Source organism: Camellia sinensis, chromosome 10 (genome assembly GCF_055761805.1).
Source record: "Camellia sinensis isolate YWXY chromosome 10, ASM5576180v1, whole genome shotgun sequence".
Lineage (NCBI taxonomy): Eukaryota > Viridiplantae > Streptophyta > Magnoliopsida > Ericales > Theaceae > Camellia > Camellia sinensis.
This window is the reverse complement of record NC_138970.1, coordinates 176,571,331-176,577,330: the sequence shown is the minus strand read 5'-3', so window position 1 is coordinate 176,577,330 and position 6,000 is coordinate 176,571,331.

Here is a 6,000-nt window from a genome sequence, read left to right as displayed (position 1 = left end):
AAAATAAAAAATTTTAAAAATTAGTATGAGAGTTTTGAGTTTCACAAGTTTCTTCTCATTAGAAATCTTATTTTCCTTGATATATAGTATAGATAGATGTAATGTTTCATTATCTGCACGATATTTTTTTATCAATAAAAAACAACACCACATGTTAAGTAAGTTATATTTTGTCTCTTAACTACTTAATAAAAGTGAGTTATATATTTTTTTTACGTAATTGATTCGGAATACTAGGGTGCCACATGATAGTACTACTCACCAATCACAAATCATTATGTCTCTTTTATGTTCTTCAATCACTTAATATAAAATCATAAGCTCTATCACATTTATCAATTACAGTACATGCACAGCATTACGCGACTAACCGATAACTTCTCGTTTTCTTGAAACATGAGACATGGTAAATGCAGCACTCACATCTCTGTTAACAAAAAACGAGACCAGATTGAAACATAAATTTGCCATTTTCACTAGTTTTTCTTTCTTTGCCACCGGATTATAAGGTTTTTTTCCCGACTTATCTTTGCTTTTACTATTTTTTTTTTTTAAAAATAATGTCAAAATTTTACATTTTGTAATTTCATTTAGATTAGATGACTTTAAATTTTTTTTAAAACTTCACTAATGATGGAAAAAATTATAGTACACACCTTTCAAATGATATGCATCATATATATTTTATAATTAAAGAAGTAAAATTGCATAATTTTATATTTTTTGAGTCTTAACTAAAATAAAAAATAAAAAAGTAATAACTAAACACTACATAAGGCATAACCAAATATCTCATGAATTATAACTAAAATAAGATCATAACTGAAGAAGAAATGATATAACTTAGGGATGCATATGGTATGAGGTGTTTATAGTATAATTTCCGGATAAAAATAACCAAATTTTATCCACAAATATATTTTTAAAAAAAACATATAAAAGTTGTTTTTTTATTTGAAACGTATACCTGTTTTATTTTGGAAAAATTGTTGGAAAATGACTTTTGTATTGCCTTATTTTTTGCTAACTTTGATCATTAATTAAGGTAGGACCCAAGCATTATTTTTAACGTTTCTAATTGGATTAATATTTAATGCCGCGTAGTGAATAAATTCATGTATTTGGTTGCTCAAAATTATTTCCGGATGAATGAGAATTCAACTTGCATTTTCGGGTTCGTGAAAATGTTTTTTCGTGGGTTTACTACACATTTGAGTAATGTGCTTGTCCCACATTGGAAAGGCTTAAGGAATTGTTTGGGTTTATAAACCTCAACATTGGATACTTGGGATGGGTCTCAAGGGATATCCAAGTGTGTAGAAAGGTGAGGTTATGAGTGAAGTGGGCTAGACCCATTGAACCGAAAATTAAAATCACACGAGGGCAAGCTGGGCTTGGGCACGTGTGCGAGGCCTTTTTAAGCCAAAAACTTTTGTAAATTATTTTTTATTTTTAATTTTGGTTCAAAATTCAAAATAAATTGGTCTAGAATTTTTTTTCACCCAAACAAGTCCCTTTCAGGTCCATACCACCCGAATTGGTTCAACAGGTTCAAACAGGTTTCTACCTATTGCATTCCAACCGAATCTGTCCAAATAGCTTGTCTATCTGTCCGAATAGTTGCCTATCTGTTGGCACCTGTTCGAAACAACCACCTTTCTGTCTATATAAAGCATGCTCCTAGTAGTTCATTTCATTCAATTTTTTCCTTAGATTTTCGTCCTTTTCCTGTTCTTCCTATGCTCTCGCATCAGTTTCTGCATTTATTTTTAGGAAGAAAAAAAGAAAGTTTACAACAGAGTTTTGGTTCGCCAGACTTAAATTTGTAGTGCTGCAAATTTAAGTGTTAGTCGTTGCATCCTGAGAAGTAGACGCCGGTAAAACTCAAAGCACCGAAGCGATGGCGAAATCTACTTTAAGGAGATTGTGTTCAACACAAGCCTCGACATTATTTTCTATAAGCATTTAATTCAGAGAATAATTTATATAATTATTTTCTGAATTATTTTATTTTATTGTTTATTTATTTATACATTTAATTTACACACATACACCTTTTTGGGTTCTAACAAAAATATTTGAGACCCTAAATTTTTTTTTTCCCTAGTCTGACTCACAATAACATGATAAGTGTCAACTTTTGATTTATCATACACTCAAACATATATAGGGTCTAACTCACTTGTCAAGTCATTGTGGATAAATTTATAAGTATAAATTGTAAGCTTTTAGTACTTTTCTTAATTTTGGCGTACTAAAAACATAAAATGTCTCTACTCAAATTGAAAATAATTCACTAAAAATAAAAATAAATAATAAGAATCTCAATTTATAAGTTGCAATTAAAAGAAAGCAAAAGCTCTTAAATTCCTTTTGGTAAGAATGGAATGGCAAAAAAATAATTCAGATAACCATCCGGACTCAATTGGGATGCAAGACTTAATTTAATGAATAAATTACATTGATCTCCCCAGTGCTCTCCAATTTTAGCATATTGTATTAAGTGTTTTTTAAATTTAAATTTATATAAAATGGAACTCCATTTTTAACAATAATTCATTAGTTAAATAGGTATATTTCTATATATATATATGATACTGAAATGTATTTTTTCTTTATTTATCTTTGTGTTTTCATAACATGTACACTAGTTTTGGTTTAGTTAGTCTTATTAAGATTAATGTAATTATGTCAAAATTATAAAATTTACTATTTTTTTTTTAAATTTTTTTTAGAGAACATCAATATAATTTACACTAATTTAGTTTAACTATTAAATTGATTTGATCATAAATAATGAAAAAATTACAAAAATGGGAGCAAGACTAATACTATTTTATTAACTAGGTTAATGGGCCCTACTTTTTGAGTTTCGTAAATTATGCATATAACATGTTATATAAGTTGCTTAGGTAACACTACAAGGACTCAAAAATTGCATGTTAAAATGGTTTAATTTAGAGGCATCCCTTAATTTTATTGACTTTATACTATGCGTGTTGGTCCATTCCATATATTCTCATTGTTTGAAGATAGTCACTAAGGACACCGTAATCTCTTGTGTCACCCCACTAATTAGCTACATTACAAGCAACCATATTATTCTAAGCAACCTATTATAAATTAAAAAATTAAAAATATATATAGAGTAATACTCTAAATTCAGAAAAATTATTCAAAAAATACTTCAAAAAAAAAAAAAAAAAAAACCAATTGCTTACATTTATTGCTCATATAACCCACATCCCATTAATTTTAAATTTACACTATATGCTCAATTTTAGGATAAGATATGATTCAAAATAAAGTTTCGTAAACCATAACATTTATATATATACTAGCGACAAACTCGTGCTAGCATGGAATGATTTTTTTTTAAAAATACAAATATTATAAAATAAAATAATTCATCATATTTATTTGAATTCTATAAAGCAATTTTTATTAAAATAAAATAGTTCAATAATTTTAAATTAACTATTAAAATTTAATTGTTAAAACAATGTCAAATTTCAATAAGAACTATTATATTTTATATTGATTAAGTGAATTGTCAACTAAGTATATTTGGTATAGGGATATCAACCGAATTAAGGTCAGATTGAGCTGAACTACATAGAAAAATTATATGTCAAGTCAACCCCAACACGGCATTAGGATTAATATAGACATCCTAAACATAACCTTAAAAAAATTTCTAACTATTGAAAAGTACCACTTTACCCCCTAAACTATAAAATTGTATAAATTGACCTTCTAAACTATTTGCGTGTTTCACTTTGACCCCTTCTGTTAGGGGATCCAACTGATACATTTTTTTTATAATTTAGGGGATCCATTTGTATAGTTTTATAGTTTAGGGGGTAAAGTAATACTTCTCAATATATAGTTTAGAGGATCAAAATGATATTTCTCAATAGTTTAGGAGTTTTCATGCAAATAACCCTAATTGTAAATGCACCTAAAATATAAAATTTGTGAAAAAAACTGAAAAACATCACTAAAAATGAAAAGGTAAAAAATAAAAACAAAAAAATGATACATTTTTTTGTAGTGTTTTATTTCTAGTAAAATTTTTTATTTATTTTTTCATAAATACCTTAGTTTGGTATATTTGACTGAAATATTTAAAAAAAAAAAAAAACTTAAATGTAAGAATTTAAAATACAATATTGAAAATATTTCCATATTAGTCTTTCCATATCGTTTTTCTTAAATTATGTTGTCATAATTGCAATGCAATATAATTTGAAAATAATTCATTTTGTATTATTTGTAAATAATTCTTAATTTGGAAAAGAAAAACCTACACCTACAAAGTCAATTGATCCATTAATAATGACTTTACAATTTTTCTTTAATTATATTGTTTCCAAAGACTAATATGGAATGATTTCAAAATTGTATTCTAAAATATAGAAAGATTTAGGTGTAGAGTTTCTTTTTCCAAATTGAGTATTATTTGCAAATATTACAAAAGGAATTATTTTCAAATAATATTACATTGAAATTATGGCAATACATTTTAAGAAGAAATTTTTTTTTACAATAACTATTATCATATCTAAAATAATTAGAATTATATAAATTTAATTTAAAATTAAATTTATATAAATCTAATTTTGATAATAATTGCAAGACACAATGATATTTGGAATATTTAATGATGTAAAATTTACAAAAAATAAATATATCAGAAAGTAAAATGTAAAAACATTCATCTCTTAGTTTTTAATTTATTTAAAATAATTATGCCTTATAAAATATATGTTAAACCAAACGCTTTGACAGAAATTCTTAAAAATATATGTATAACTGAATAAATCACATCAAATACGAGCTATATTCAACCCATGCAAATTTAAACTATTTTAAAAAAAATGTTTGGAAACTGTATAATCCTAATAATAATAATAATATTTTGACTTACTAATTTTGTACAATTTTGCTATTCTTAAACTTAATTATCATTGATTTTAAAAATCTGCTAAAGTCATGTATAACTTGCTTCTAGTGAATAAGTTTAAGGCATTTAAAAGTATCTATGAATGGGGTTACAACCTTGCAAAAAAAAAGTACCAACATGTTATAGTGAAAACAATTAAAATATATATTGTTAAAAAAATATAAGCATACAATTTTTTTATTTATTATTTTTTAAATGTGAACGCGGAGGATTTTTTTTTTTACACATATTGAATCATCACAAACACTCAATCATATTTCTCTAAAAAAATTTAAAACCCCCAAAACATTAACTTTTTTAATAGAGATGATCTACACTTTAGATTCATTGATGCCGCCCTCCCCTCTCGACTCCACAACTATCAGTTAGCCATGAATTTTGAAGAAAAAATTGGGACATAATTAATAGAAAATAATAAAAATTAACTAACCTTAAATATATCTGCCAAATGAGTTTATAAAAGTGTTGCGGTGATCTATTGCATAAAATAATATTTTGAGTGATAAGCAAGTTTTATATGGTGTGAAAAAAGGTTTTGATTGTGTAACAAATAGAGTTTTGTGTAGAGAGGAAATATTGGAGAAAAAAGCGAAGAAAAAAAAAGTTTAATCTATCGTTTTGAATTTTTATAAGAGATAATAAGTTTGGACAAATCAAAAAAAGCTTCTATTAACCTTCTTTTTGAAAAACATAAATTATGAAATAATTAGTATTTTTATAATTACATTAATCTGTTAGCCAATATCATTTTTTAAAATTATTTTTTAATTCAAAATTTTAATTGAAATTTTTGAAACTCTCACAAGGTTTTTCATTAAAATCCCTCTACCCATAAGATGTGGGGTCACTGCGGTAATATGTAATAAAGATAGATATGCTACAATCACGTAAAATGGATATTTTCGAATGGTAATTCATTAATCATATGCAAATATGATTAATGAGCTAGATCAAGTTGAACAAAGATCCTTCATCTTAAAACTACATCAAATTGCATGTGCTAAAAAATATTGATACGAAATGAGATCCACCGC